We start from the raw sequence: 16367 nt of genomic DNA, 5'->3' as shown, positions 1-16367 counted from the left end.
ATACAATTTATAACACAGTTTAAAAAGTATTTTAAAATTATGCTAAAAACGATCAAGATCAAGAGCAGAGCCCCCGGCTTCCGCCTCAGGGGAAAGACATCAATGAAGTCAGCGCGCAGCGCTATTCACTTGATTAAGTAGTCTGGGAGGGCGGGAAGCGGCCAGCAGCTGCAGCGCTACCTCTCCCTCACCCAAGATGGCCGAACCCCTTCTCCCCAAGCGCCAGGAAATGAGAATGCGCGCTGGGAATCGGGTTCGAGGGGGCAGTGTGACATGCAAGTAGTCATTTATTCAACTAGCAAGCAACAAAATACAATTTATAACACAGTTTAAAAAGTATTTTAAAATTATGCTAAAAACGATCAAGATCAAGAGCAGAGCCTCCGGCTTCTGCCTCAGGGGAAAGACATCAATGAAGTCAGCGCGCAGCGCTATTCACTTGATTAAGTAGTCTGGGAGGGCGGGAAGCGGCCAGCAGCTGCAGTGCTACCCCTCCCTTACCCAAGATGGCCGAACCCCTTCTCCCCAAGCGCTAGGAAATGAGAATGCGCGCTGGGAATCGGGTTCGAGGGGACAGTGTGACATGCAAGTAGTTATTTATTTAACTAGCAAGCAACAAAATACAATGTATAACACAGTTTAAAAAGTATTTTAAAATTATGCTAAAAACGATCAACATCAAGAGCAGAGCCCCCGGCTTCCGCCTCAGGGGAAAGACATCAATGAAGTCAGCGAGCAGCGCTATTCACTTGATTAAGTAGTCTGGGAGGGCGGGAAGCGGCCAGCAGCTGCAGCGCTACCCCTCCCTCACCCAAGATGGCCGAACCCCTTCTCCCCAAGCTCCAGGAAATGAGAATGCGCGCTGGGAATCGGGTTCGAGGGGGCAGTGTGACATGCAAGTAGTTATTTATTCATATAGCAAGCAACAAAATACAATTCATTACACAGTTTAAAAAGTATTTTAAAATTATGCTAAAAATTATCAAGATCAAGAGCAGAGCCCCCAGCTTCCGCCTAAGGGGAAAGACATCAATGAAGTCAGCGTGCAGTGCTATTCACTTGATTAAGTAGTCTGGGAGGGCGGAAGGCGGCCAACAGCTGCAGCGCTACCCCTCCCTCCCCCAAGATGGCCGAACCCCTTTTTCCCCAAGCGCCAGGAAATGAGAATGCGCGCTGGGAATCGGGTTCGAGGGGGCAGTGTGACATGCAAGTAGTTATTTATTCAACTAGCAAGCAGCAAAATACAATTTATAACACAGTTTAAAAAGTATTTTAAAATTATGCTAAAAACTATCAAGATCAAGAGCAGAGCCCCCGGCTTCCGCCTCAGGGGAAAGACATCAATCTTCTATCCCTCCACTAGCCTTCTCAATCCAAATAACTGACTAATATCAACCACTCAAATTGCTTTAATATTTCACAATACTAATTCACCACTAATTCTTGATGGGTTCGGGAGTAGCGTGCTACTTGCCGAAAAAGCACATCAACACCCCATCAGGGGTACAAGAGCTACATATATATATATGTATGCCCACCTCTGTCCCTCTTGTATCCCTCTGCTACCTTTCTCAATCCAAATAACTGACTAACATAACCATCACTCAAATTACTTTAATATTTCACTATACTAATTCAACACTAATCTTTTAATGGGTTCCGAACAGTGGCGGCTCCTCTATAGGGGTGTTTGGGCACCGCACCCCTGCTTTCTCGCCGTGCAAGAAGGCAGAAACATAAATGGTAATAACTACCATTTGTTTCTGCCTTGTCGCACGGCGAGAAAGCAGAAGTTCCTGGTTGGGCGTGGGCGGTCCTGCTCGAGGGCAGGGGGAATGGCTTGCCCACTGTTGTTCATACTGACTGTTTGGCAAGCCTGAGGCCGCCCAAACAGTCAGTATGAACAACAGTGGGAAAGCCACTCCCCCCTGCCCTCGAGCAACACCACCCACTCTCCCTGTTCTCTATGTATGCTGCAGCATACATAGGGAAAATGACCCGGGAGGGGAGCGGCCTCACCAATGACAATGCTGCCACTGCAGCATTGTGTTTGGTGGAGGGGAGGGAGGCTGCCTTCCTGATTACGAGCGCTGCAGCCAGGAACTCAAAACACAGGACGGCGGTAGTCGTGAGTCTCAGGACTTAACCAAAAGCGGGTCGGTAAGTTTTACTTTTATTTTATATCTTTTCTTTCCATTAAACCTCTCCCACCTCCCCCCATCCCCACAGCGGCACAACAACCCCATTTCCACCCCGCCCCGACCTTCCCGTAATGCCGGCCGTGACTGCTTAAAGAACGGTTGAATGTGATTCAAATTTCAAGATTTTACAAAAGGTTCGGACCACCATTTTAAAAGCGGCTCCTGGGATGGTGTTATCCATTTCATCTAATGGATGCTTAGGAGGAGCAGCTAAATTAATGTTTTGCCCAACTCCATTTGGCTGATGAATACATTAACACAACTCATTAGGGGTTACTGACAAAAATGGTCAGTACACTAGCTAATGAAAGGCTTGCGAGTGGAAAACAAAAAGGTGGTGATAATTACACTTGTCGACCTCAACAGTGACCTGTGAAGCGGTTGTATCACAATAACGAACATGAAGCTTCCGCAGACACTAGCATGCCATAACTAGACTACTAAAACTACGGGGTTGCTGCGGAAGGCGAGTTATGTAGCGAATCGCAGTGCAATCAAAGGCCCTCACGATTCTTTCCTTGAATGCACCAGCATTTTGTCATGCTATTGCTGGTCCAAGACAGTAAACAGAAACAGGTTTGTGGACCCATTGAGGGCATCATCTGTGTCAGTGACCGGCACCACAGGGACAGTAAAGAGAAGGGTAGGTGTTGTGGGTGCATGGGGGAGGAATCATCCTCAGTGGCCTGTGCAGTGCCAAAGGTGGAAACATATTCAGCGCTGCACACTGCTGCCAGTTCCGCCAGACCACCACCTGCACCCGGGGACACAATGGGAGTGGGGGTAGAGGGCTCTAAGTCTTGTGGACTTTGTCTGAGGCTGCCTGCCTGCCGTCTGAACCCAGTCCCTGTGGGTGTGCCTGCATCCCCCTGAGTTTGGGTGCAGGAGATCCGCGCCTAGACTTCCGTGGTGGTGTGCTGGGTGGCTATGTTGGTGTGCGTGATCTTGTGTGTCTACGTGCTCTGTGGACAGGTATGGGAGAGGGGGATGTAGATGGGTCTGAAGGAGTGGGGGGGGTGTAGCGCTGCAGGAGGGCAACTGTTGTCATCAGTGAGGAGTCTATGGACAATAGACTCCGACGTTGGTCAGACATGTTAGCTGACATGCCCTCCATGAATGACAACAACTGTGTCAGTATTGTAGTGTGGCCATGGAGGACAGTCAGCATTGATGTCTGACCAACATTAATCTGCCGGAGTAGGTCCACAGACTCGGCACTGAGGGCAGCAGTGGAGACAGTGGCAGGGGCTGCAGTGCCGGGGACGAAGGAGACACGAGGGCTGCACGGACAGAAGGGACACGAGCAACTGGGAGGGTGGAGATGGGTCTGGAGGAGGTGGGGACAGACACAGTGGTGGAAGATGCTGTCACCGCGTATTCCCCCTCCTCCTGGGAGTCAGAAGCCTAGCCTTCCGCATGATAAGAAGTGTCCCCTTCAAAAGGTCCGGCCGCCTGACTCCCCTCACCCTCCGTGCCACTGGCTCCCTCCAACTTCTCAGCGCTGGTGGCACTGTGGCTGGGTCCCTCCTCCTGGTCCGTGCTTATGTCTCCTCCTGTGTCGGTTGTTGATGCTGTTGGCAAGGAAAATTAACAAAAATGCATCAGCCACCTGTACACATCTGGCACATGAACACAAATTTATTTGGGCACATTGCAAATCATGGCATGCATCATGAGTAACAGCCACATAACTCAGCACATATTTAAGACTAGTACTGCACAGTTGGTATACACACAATGCTACTTGAACACAAGGATACAAATAACAGACCAGGCCATACCTTGAGTGAGAATCACACTGAGGTTGTTCTGTTTGTTTACATGAGAGCTGATCTATACAATGAAGTTATGCCACCTCAAGATCACAAAGATATAAACAGTTGTGTTTCCCTTCAGGGCAAAGTAACACACCTCACTTCCCAAGGTAACACCACCCCCAGAGCCTAGGAAGTAGTGTTTGGTGAAAAGTATGTGTAAAATATGAACAAAAACCCAACTGGTATTATTTAGAGAGAGTTACGTTAGTATGCAAAAGCTTTACATAAACAGAAGTAAGGAGACTCACAATAATTTTAGTAAGGTGCTTAAAGCATCATGTATTCAAAGGACAGTTGTAGCAGGACTGTACAAGGAAACACACTGTTCTGACCTACTTTTTCGGCCCTCCTTTGAGGGAGAATGATTGAAGGTGACTCCAGCCTATTACCCTCCTAGTGCAAGGATTAGAACTATAGACAGGGCCTATTCATAAGGCACAGTAGTGCATTTTCGTACCCTTTTCCTTAGATCAGGGCTTATAAACTTAAGCTAGGGGATAGATTCATTAGTATTAGTGATAATCCGTCCTTTTGCAAGAGTGTTAGTATACCTTCTATGAAGTTATGCTTATTTTGGGCCTTGTAGGCCTCAAACGGGAGAGACTCCATCTTGCTTTCTGCCCCGGCAGCTTGAGATGCTTCTAGGTCAAGTGTAATGTTTTAGTTTCGAAGTGTTGTTCGCTTGGAGAGAACCGGCTCAGGCTGGCCCTTATCGAAAGACTGTGTTTTTCTCCATTCCGAAGACACAACATCAGGCTGGCCAGCTGGGAACGTGTCCTTGGTACGGGGAGGTACAAGAATTTGGTGGGCGGCAGGTTACTGGCCGTAACTTTCCATGAAAGGACAAGCTTCCATATTAGCGAAAGTGTTAGGCAGTGAGTCAGTCAGTCTGTAGGTGGCAGCTAGCCGTTAGCATCAATGCCATTAATTACTTCCAGGCATACAGTCGCCATCTTGAAGTCCGAGAAAGATCATGAAGCTGATACTCTCTGAGAAAGATTGAAGGAGAAGGAGAAGTAGCGCAGAGCGATCAGAGGCAGAGAGATACAGCAGATAATAAAGAGGAAGGTTCCAGTGACTTGGAGGGAAGCAGAGGAGACAGAGCATAGCAGTGCAGACGTGTACTCGTGACTGCTGAGGTGTGATTCCGAGACGAGCCAAGGCACAGACGAGAAGGGAACCTAGATGACTGTTGAACCCCGACTTCGTGTCCACAAGGTGACGTCTGACCATTACTTATAGTGTGCACATTTTAATCTTTCACTTTTCTTTGCAGGATATATGTTATAGTATAGTGCTGTGTTTATAATCATTGTAATAAAATACCCCAGTTCTTAGTGAACCAACATGTGCCTTGTATTCTTGTTCAATCAGGGTAACCTGGTCTTCTAGTCAGACATCGTTTTCATGAACGGATGTAAATCCCGGTCAGGTAAGAGGTGACTGAATAATGAGGGAGAGAGGGACCATTTGATGCTGAGAGCAGAAGGTACATGATTCAATTTGGAAAGCTTTGCTAATTCATGTTATTGTAGTATCATCCCGAGTAGCCAATGAGAGATTCCATCCAAAGGTATTCATAGGAGAGTGATCGTCGTTGGTAAGCGGCGTTAATGAGAACACCAGGTGGGAGACTGGTGTGTAGATCCGCCGGATTGCGGCTCGGGTTGTAAGTAAGCGAGCACTGGGAGGGAAACCAGTGTGTAGGTTCCGCCGGATTGTGGACCGGATAAAAAGAGAGCACTGGGGCTGCAGCTCAGTGTGTATGGCACGCCGGATTGCGTGTCGAGTGAGCACTGAGGGTGATCAGTGTGTAATGGTGCATAATCAGAACTGCCTCAGGGTAGATTAGTCTGGGCCTAAGTGGCTGTGAGACTAGTTGGTATGAATTGGATATTGTAGAAAACCTATGCATGTGTATTGCTATTTTCCCCATCCTTAGGTACGAGATGTACATACATATACATATACCTATTGTAAATACGTTCTAAGGAGGGAGGTGATTACGTTCCGACTGGGTTGGAGGGGCTCTCAGGAGCTGATCCCATCTGGTTCGAGAATCCGGTCGTTACATCTGGCGTCACGAACTGTTTACGAAGCCTGTGTGCGCTGTATTGTTTTCATCTTGTTGGTTTGCGCTCGGCTCATACGTATTTTCTTTGTTGATAATTGTGTATATATTTTTTGTGTGTCAAAATGTTTTCGCGTAAATCGAAATCTACTTTCAAATTGCCTGTTGAGATTCCCGGCTGGGAATCAACGCCTTACGAGGCCTTGGCCCGTGAGTGGGCCGATTCTACTGGTTTGAATGAGAATTGGACTTCTTGCTTGGAGCAGGCGGAGCCTGCTGATGTGGTTTCTTGCTTGCAAAAGGCTCCAGTAGTGAAGGGTGATGAGCTTCCTGTTTTGGGACGCAGAGGTTGGATTGTGCTGACTGCATACAGAATGCTTCATGAGAAATGTGTAAAATTACAGAAGCGATTTGTGGATATGGAAGAAAAGTTTGTTGAGGTGCAGAATGCGCATACTCTTTTACGATGTCAAAATAAATTGCTTGCCGACAAACTTGAGACGTATCAGACTATAGCCAAAAGGGCTGCTGTTCGGATTGCGAAATATAAATATAGGAGCCGTCGTGGTCGTGTTTGTAAACGGAAAGTGCGTCTGGTCATGGCGAAAGCCGGACTGGATTGGAACCCCGACGAGTGGGATGGTAATATCTGGGATTCAAATGATTCTGGCTCCTCGGCTGAGGAGAGTGACAAGCGCGAGTCTTCTCGCTCTGGACGTGATTGTAAATCTACTTCTTGTAACAAGGATGATGGTTCTAGCGACTGTGGTCGCTCTTCCCGTTCTGGTGACGTATCTACTATTGATTGTTCCTCTAAATCTATGGACCGGGCTTCTTCGGATCCGGTTTTTCGATGTAAATTACAACAGGCTCCTGGTAATCCGAATGGTGTTCATTTGGATAGTATTGAAGATTTTACTCAACAGGAAGTTAGTGACATTTTGCAACGCTTTCGTCAACGGCCTGGTGAGGCTTTGCTTACGTGGATGGTGCGCCTTTATGAATTAGGTGCTGCGGGTATCATGCTTGATGCAGGTGATTGTTTACGTTTTTGCTCTTTGAGTTCCGATTCTACTGTACAAGACCATTTTCGAAATTATAATGGTGCTGGCCAGATTAGTCTGCTCAAGCTAGCGACTGATGGCTGTAATCATAAATATCCCACTGAATCTGACTGGCCTGTCAATGACAAGCCGTGGTACACTTTGCGCGATGCATCGCAGCGTTTGAAAGAGGAGGTGATGAAAACTGCGATTTTTCTCAGTACTGCTGACAGGTTGTTGGATGGCTTATTGACATCTTCTGTGCGAAATCGCATTATCCGTTCTTCCCCTGTTGCTTATAAGCAGGTTATAATGACTTTGTTAATTAATCAAACTGGCAATCCTTTGTCTATGGTGCTTGAATCTGTCCTTCAGCTTGGTGAGTTGGGTGATTGGTTTAAACCTGAGAGGCAGTCCAGACCGGAGGGTCGTACTGCTGGAGATTATAAATTCTCTTGACGTGATATGTTTCTTGCACTGCTGGCTGATGGTGTGAAAAGAGAAGACATTGACGGTGAACCTAATAATCGCTTATGGGACATGTTTCGTAAGCGTGGTTTGGATCGAAAGGAGGGTGCCCGTCGTGTGTGGAAGAATGATTGTGATCGTGGTTGTTCTGATGATAGTGGTGACGACAGACGTCGTGTGGATTCTGATCGCCGTGAAGGACGGCACTATGAGCGTGATGATTCCCCTCGTTGTGGAAAAGAAAGGGGGAGTGAGGGGGAAAAAGAAAGGGGGAGAGTTGATCGTGTCTACAACAGATATAGAGATGAAAGGGATCAGTCCCCTGAGTTGAGGAGAAAGGAGGATCGTCACAGGCTTTCTGATCGTAATTCACAGTACTATGAAAATGACAAAAATCCATTTCGTAATGGAGATGGATATGAACAGGATATTTTGATACCCAAGAAACATGAGAGCATTTATCCTGATTTGTCTTGGTTGACAGAACGCAGTAAAAATGACTAGGAAATAGGTCAAGCTCCAGTACGCAGGTGGGCTCACAAAGACAATAGACCCTATGTAGATATTGACATTTTTTGGAAACATCATAATATCCAAAGGCCCCGAGCATTGGTAGATAGAGGAGCGGAGGCCACTTTAATTCATGGTAAATCAAAGAAATTCAAAGGCCAATTTTTCACAATTACTGGTTTAGGTGGAAAGGAGACTCCCGCAGTGCAAACTACACTTGAAATGAGAATAGGTAGAATTCCCCGAAGAGAATATTCTGTGTTAGTTGTACCACTCTTGGAGTATATAATTGGAATTGATATTTTAAAAGGAATGACTTTGCATTTGGATGACGGTTGTTATCAATTTGGAACTAAACACTACATATCGTCCAGACCCGTACGGGTTGGCCGTTTACGAATTCCCCCCATAAAAATTCCCCAAGCTACAAAAGTGGTTTCTCAGAAACAATATCGTATTCCAGGTGGCCATGAAGAGATCAGTGCCACAATTCAGGATTTGGTTGATGCAGGAGTTATAACTCCGGTTACTTCTGCTTGGAATAATCCTGTTTGGCCCGTGCGCAAGAGCGATAATTCTTGGCGCATGACTGTTGATTATCGAGAACTGAATAAACACACACCCCCTTTGACTGTTGCAGTACCAGACATTGTTACTTTATTTGAAAGAATCCAAAAGCATCCAGGTACATGGTATGCGTCCATTGGGTAAACAGTCATAATATCGATTCCAAAATATAGAATGGACATAATATCGAAGTAAAAATATAGAATGGACAAAATATCGAATGGAGACAATATAGTGGTTAAAAATATCGAATTTAAGGTAAGTAATATCGATTTTCAAAATATAGAAGTCAAAATATCGAAGTATACAATATAGGCATTAAATATATCGATTTTTTAATAATATAAATGTTTTTAATGTGTTTTGTATGTTAGTATATGTGTGAAAAGTGTATATTAATTTTTGTAATGTATTTTTAATGTATTTTAAGTAGTGAATTTTATGTTATTTAATTTTTGCGTAATTTAATTCTGTAGCGGGTTTTGGGTTTATAGGGGAATAGGGTGGGAAGTAATTTCATTGTAATTAATGAAATATGTTTATTTATTTATTGGTATTCATTTTGAATTTATTGTTATTTTTCAATTGGTAATTAATTTTTATTAATTGCCAATTAATTTGTAATAATTGATTAATTGTTAATTATGTTAATTTTCTAAATTTATTTTCTGTAGCGGGTTGTGGGTTTATAGGGGAATAGGGTGGGAAGTAATTTAATTGTAATTAAGTAAATAATTTTTTTCATTTATTGGTATTGATTTTACATTTATTGTTAATTAATTTTTAATTGGTGATTAATTTCTATTAATTGGCAATACATTTTTATTAATTGGTAATTATTTTGTATTAATTAAATATTTGATAATTATGATAATTTTATTAATGTATTTTCTGTAGTGGGATGGGGGTTTATAGGGGAATAGGGTGGAAAGTAATGTAATTGTAATTAATTACATATTAAAAATACTTTTTGTGTATCGATAATTATTTTACTGTTAATTTTTAATTGGTATTAATTTTTATTATTAATTAGTTTTTGTTATTGAAATGTAATTAGTTGTTGAATAATTATGAATAGGTTATTCATTTTTAATAACTAATATGTAGTTGTATTTCTAATTATTATTTCTAATTATTAAATTGGCTATTAATTTCAATTAATGTTTTATTGGTATTGATATTTAATTTATTTTTTATAATATAATAAATCATTACTTTCCCTACTGTTAAACTCACTGGAGTGGGAATAGTAATTTTCACCCTCCCGCTATCCAACGCTTTCCCTACTGTTGCACTCTCTGGAGTGGATATAGTATTTTTTACCCCTACGCTATCCAACGCTTTCCCTACTGTTGCACTCTCTGGAGTGGGAATAGTAATTTTTACCCCTACGCTATCCAAAGCTTTCCCTACTGTTGCACCATCTGGAGTGGGAATAGTAATTTTCACACTCCCGCTATCCAACACTTTCCCTACTGTTGCACTCTCTGGAGTGGGAACAGTCTTTTTTACTCCTACGCTATCCAATGCTTCCCTACTGTTGCACTCTCTGGAGTGGGAATAGTAATTTTTACCCATACGCTATCCAATGCTTTGCCTACTGTTGTACTCTCTGGAGTGGAAATAGTAATTTTTACCCTTCCAATATCCAACGCTTTCCCTACTGTTGCACTCTCTGGAGTGGGAATAGTAATTGTTACCCCTACGCTATCCAACGCTTTCCCTACTGTTGCACGCTCTGGAGTTGGAATAGTAATTTTTACCCTCCCGCTATCCAACGCTTTCCCTACTGTTGCACTCTCTGGAGTGGGAATAGTAATTTTTACCCTTATGCTATCCAACGCTTTCCCTACTGTTGCACTCTCTGGAGTGGGAATAGTAATTTTTACCCCTACGCTATCCAACGCTTTCCCTACTGTTGCACTCTCTGGAGCGGGAATAGTATTTTTTACCCCTACGCTATCCAACGCTTTCCCTACTGTTGCACTCACTGGACTGGGAATAGTATTTTTTACCCTCCCGCTATCCAACGCTTTCCCTACTGTTGCACTCTCTGGAGTGGGAATAGTAATTTTTACCCTTACGCTATCCAATGCTTTCCCTACCGTTGCATTCACTGGAGTGGGAATAGTATTTTTTAACCCCTACGCTATCCAACGCTTTCCCTACTGTTGCACTCTCTGGAGTGGGAATAGTAATTTTTACCCCTACGCTATCCAACGCTTTCCCTACTGTTGCACTCTGGAGTGGGAATAGTATTTTTTACCCCTACGCTATCCAACGCTTTCCCTACTGTTGCACTCATTGGAGTGGGAATAGTATTTTTTACCCCTACGCTATCCAACGCTTTCCCTACTGTTGCACTCACTGGAGTGGTAATATTAAATGTTACCCTCCTGCTATCCTACGGTAAAATATTGTACATTTTTTATTAATAACTTAAATTAATTATATCTTAATTTTAAGGTTATTTGAGTATTTTTAAGTATGTTTTAGTTAATTATATTTTTTATTTCATTAATTTTAAATTACTTTTAAGACATTAAAAAAAATCGATATTTTGACTGACTATATTTTTTACAGACTATATTTTGGATTCGATATTTTTGTACTTACCTGTTTGTAGATAGGAATTCGATATTTTGGCATTCTATATTTTGGTGACTATATTTTGGTAAGTCTATATTTTGTCATTCTATATTATGTCAGTGATCCCGTCCATTGATATGGCTAATGCTTTCTTTTCAATTCCGATTGCCCCCGAGTGTCAGGAACAATTCAGTTTTACATGGAATGGGTGTCAAATGACGTTTAGGAGTCTTCCTCAAGGTTATGTACATAGTCCTACGATCTGTCACCGGCTGGTGGCGGAGCATTTGTCCGAAGTAACTGTACATCCGCAAATTCAAGTGTGCCATTATATTGACGACATTTTAATTCAAGGTGAAACACAAGATCAAGTCCAAACTCAATTAGATCAAATCCTTGACTGCTTACGTGAAAAAGGTTGGGAAATTAATCCTGATAAGTTACAAGGTCCATCCCAAAATGTTAAGTTTTTAGGTATCAATTGGCATGAAGGTCACAGAGAGGTGATCCCGCAGGTTAAACGAAAAATTTTAGATTTTGCAGTTCCGAGGAATAGAAAAGAAGCTCAAAGCTTCATTGGCTTGTTTGGTTTTTGGCGTCAACATATTCCCCATTTGAGTCAGACATTGGCTCCTTTATATCGAGTCACTCGCAAAAAGCATGCGTTTGAATGGGGTGAACCACAACAGAATGCATTTAATTTGGCAAAAGAAGCGATTCAGTATGCCTTGGATCTGTGGCCTGTGGGTGAGGGTGATGTGGATTTGAATGTGTCCGTACAAGGTCTGTATGCAAATTGGAGTCTGTGGCAAAAGCAAGGCAGACAAAAAGTGCCGTTAGGTTTTTGGACTAAAAAGTTACCTGAGGCTGGTGAGGGTTATACACCTTTTGAGAAACAGTTGCTTGCATGTTATTGGGCTCTGGTGGATACCGAGCAACTGACTTTAGGTCATGATGTGATTTTGAGACCTGAAATTCCTATCATGCAGTGGGTTTTGAGTTTGCCGAAAACTCATCGAATTGGACATGCTCAAGAGGCGAGTGTGATTAAGTGGAAGTGGTACATTCAGGACAGGGCACGCGTGGGTCCGAAAGGTGTGGCAGCATTACACGAGCAAGTGGCGCAGGCGCCATCGAATGAGACTGGGAGTGATTGCTCCGTACCTGTAGTACAGGAATCTCCTGTCAAGTGGGGTAAGCCATTTGATGATTTGTCTGCGGAGGACATAAAACATGTGTGGTTTACGGATGGTTCAGCGAGGTTCATTGGAGATAAACGGCATTGGAAGGCAGTGTCCTATAATCCTATCACACAGAAATTGCTGAGTACAACTGGTGAAGCAAAGAGTAGTCAATATGCTGAATTATATGCAGTTTACCAAGTTTTGAAACAGGAACTACCTGGCACATGTCATATTTTCACTGATTCCTGGTCCACAGCTAATGGACTGGAGGTATGGTTACCAACTTGGCATTCTCATAATTTGGAGTTGCATTCAAAAGAATTGTGGGGAAAAGAATTATGGCAAGAAATTTGGGAAATGCTCCCACAGAGTACTGTGACAATCTTTCATGTGGATGCTCATACCCCGATAGACTCCCTTGACAAATTCTTTCATAACATTGCAGATGAGAAATCTAAAATTGCTGAGGCAGTGGTGGACATGCAAGATTCTGATTTGGCAGGATTGGAGAAATGGGCCCACCAGAAAGCAGGACATTTTGGAGAGAGCCACTAGCAGGTGGGCCGCCGATCGAGGAATTTATATTCCTTTAAATTACATTAAAGATGCCATTCTGCATTGTCCCATCTGTCAACATTCCAGACAACGAAAAGTATCACAAATTGTTAAAGGTCATTTACATCGAGGAAAATTGCCCGCTCAAATTTGGCAGATTGATTATATTGGCCCGCTCCCTGTGAGCAAAAATTGTCAATATGTTTGTACAATTGTCGACACTTACAGTGGCCTTTTGGTGGCCTTTCCCTGCAAACAAGCTACCCAAGTAAATACCATTAAAACATTGGAATTATTCATATTATATTATGGTGTTCCATTTCAAATTCAATCTGACAACGCATCCCACTTTCGTGGAAGATTGGTACAGGAATTTTGTGCGGAAAACAATATAGAATGGGTGTTTCATATTCCTTATTATCCACAGGCATCGGGTCTTATTGAAAGGATGAATGGTTTGCTTAAAGAACAGTTGCGAAAGTTAACTGACAACAGATATAAAAACTGGCGGGATTATTTATTTCAAGCATTGTTAATTCTGAATAATCGTCCCTTGTTACATGCTGAATCTCCTTTGATGCGTTTGTTTCCCCCAAATGTTGATGCAAAACCCAACACCATTGGCAATACTGTAATGTACTGGGAAATTTCCCCCGGAGCTTTGGCTCCATGCAGAGCAACCCCAGGTTCCGCAGGCTTGGACCTGCATGCTATGAATGACACTGTACTTAATAGTAAAGACCGAATCATTGTCGAGACTGGCGTTAGTGTCTGTATACCAGCTGGAAGTTTTGGTCTGATCCCCCCTAGATCAGGCCTTGCCTTAAAAGGTGTTCAAGTACTCGGAGGAGTGATTGACAGTGATTATCAGGGATAGATTAAGGTCCTCCTGCTGAATAGCAGTGAGGTTGATTTATCGATTCAAAAGACTGACCGAGTTGCTCAATTGCTAATCATGCCTGTTTTCAGTGGTGAGATTCAGAAAGGCACTGCCCCAACTTTACTAACTGTGCGAGGCCAAAAAGGATTTGGTTCCTCTGACAACCCTGGAGCGAGAATATGGGTGCAATCACCTAAACATCCCCCTGAACAAGCTGAAATTATTGCAACCGGTCATGACAACACCATTTTGGTGATGAGACCAGGGAAAGATAGCTGGGAAGCTGTCCCGGCTGACAAATGTTATTTACGAGAATGAATAATGCCTGCATTTGATTTTCTTTCAGATCATTCTCTGGACTGCTGCTGCAGGATGTGCCGGCGTTGGACTCCTTTTGGTCTGCTACATCGGGAGAGGAGAGAACCCACAGACTTTGGTTGATTTGAGAACCCGAGTACCGCGTTCCTTCGCTGCATGGGATTCATCATCAAACTTTTGGATAACCCTAGCCAAACGAGTTACTAATTCTCCGCATTTTTGCCTGACACCCATGCGTTCAGTAACAGACATTTTAGCGACCTGTTTGGTTTCTGTCCCTGCCTCACTTGAGACTTTAAAACATATTTTCAATATATCAAATGCCCGACCCAATGTTATTCTGGGCGATTTCGCGGCCCATGAATTTTGTCCCTTATGTACTATTCTCTCAGAGTCCATTCCCCCAATTCATTCTCAGATCACTACGTATAATATCACGCAGGGTGATTTGTGTTTTTTCTTGACTTGTGATCCTAAGGCAATTACTGAATGTGTAAAGTTAAAATTGAGAGCCGCCACTTCTTTTTCGGCTCATGAACGCTTGCTATGCTTACGAAGATTCCCAAAATCATGTGTTTCTGTTAAAAATAACATGACCTGTAAAAGTATAGTAGTTGCTCCTAGCCATTACCGTATAATGTTGTTACCTTCTGGTTGGCTCTTCTCCTGCGGCAACTCCTCTTGGCCCTATATTCCTGCAAATATTTCCGGAGGCCCGTGTGCCATCACTAGAAAGAGTTTATTAATGTTTTCCTCACATCCCAATACCTATTCCCGTGTAGTCCGTGATTCTATGATGTTACATGAGGACTGTGATTCTTCCCTACATCTCTATTCCAAATCTGAATACCTTAGTTTAGCTATCTCAATTATTGGTGTCCCAGCGTTGGCTGTTTACAACGCGAAATCCATTGGAAAAATGGCCTGTTGGATGGTAAAACCGATTAACTAACCCTCTACCATTTTATCTGACATGTTATTAGATGCCCAGGGTGAACGCAGAGCAATTCTGCAGAACCGCGCAGCTATAGACTATCTCCTGTTAAAGCATGGACATGACTGTTCTGACTTTGAGGGTCTTTGCTGCTTTAATTTGGCTGACCACACTAAATCGATCCAGGCCCATATTGACAAACTCCATGATTTGACTGCAGAAGTTAGAAAACATATTGATCAGGGCTGGTTTGACTGGCTCTTCAATTAGTTACCTGACTTACATTCCCTACGACAGATATTAGGGGGTATTATGATTTCTATTTGTATTTTAGTAGCTATTTGCTGCTTTATTCAGTGCATTCCTTCTCTACTCCAATATTGTAGATTTGGCAAGAGGAATAGATCAGTTAGTTTTGTTTCCTATTATTCTTCCACAGATGTTAGTTCCATATAGAGAATGGTTAATAGACTGGAGTCAAGGGTGAAGTGTTCTGACCGACTTTTTCGGCCCTCCTTTGAGGGAGAATGATTGAAGGTGACTCCAGCCTATTACCCTCCTAGTGCAGGGATTAGAACTATAGACAGGGCCTATTCATAAGGCACAGTAGTGCATTTTCGTACCCTTTTCCTTAGATCAGGGCTTATAAACTTAAGCTAGGGGATAGATTCATTAGTATTAGTGATAATCCGTCCTTTTGCAAGAGTGTTAGTATACCTTCTATGGAGTTATGCTTATTTCGGGCCTTGTAGGCCTCAAACGGGAGAGACTCCATCTTGCTTTCTGCCCCGGCAGCTTGAGATGCTTCTAGGTCAAGTGTAATGTTTTAGTTTCGAAGTGTTGTTCGCTTGTAGAGAACCGGCTCAGGCTGGCCCTTATCGAAAGACAGTATTTTTCTCCATTCCGAAGACACAACATCAGGCTGGCCAGCTGGGAACGTGTCCTTGGTACGGGGAGGTACAAGAATTTGGTGGGTGGCAGGTTACTGGTCGTAACTTTCCATGAAAGGACAAGCTTCCATATTAGCGAAAGTGTTAGGCAGTGAGTCAGTCAGTCTGTAGGCGGCAGCTAGCCGTTAGCATCAATGCCATTAAATATTTCCAGGCATACAGTCGCCATCTTGAAGTCCGAGAAAGATCATGAAGCTGATACTCTCTGAGAAAGATTGAAGGAGAAGGAGAAGTAGCGCAGAGCGATCAGAGGCAGAGAGAGACAGCAGATAATAAAGAG

Source organism: Lissotriton vulgaris, chromosome 2_1 (assembly GCF_964263255.1).
Source record: "Lissotriton vulgaris chromosome 2_1, aLisVul1.2, whole genome shotgun sequence".
In the NCBI taxonomy this organism is placed as follows: Eukaryota; Metazoa; Chordata; class Amphibia; order Caudata; family Salamandridae; genus Lissotriton; species Lissotriton vulgaris.
This window is presented reverse-complemented; position numbering follows the sequence as displayed.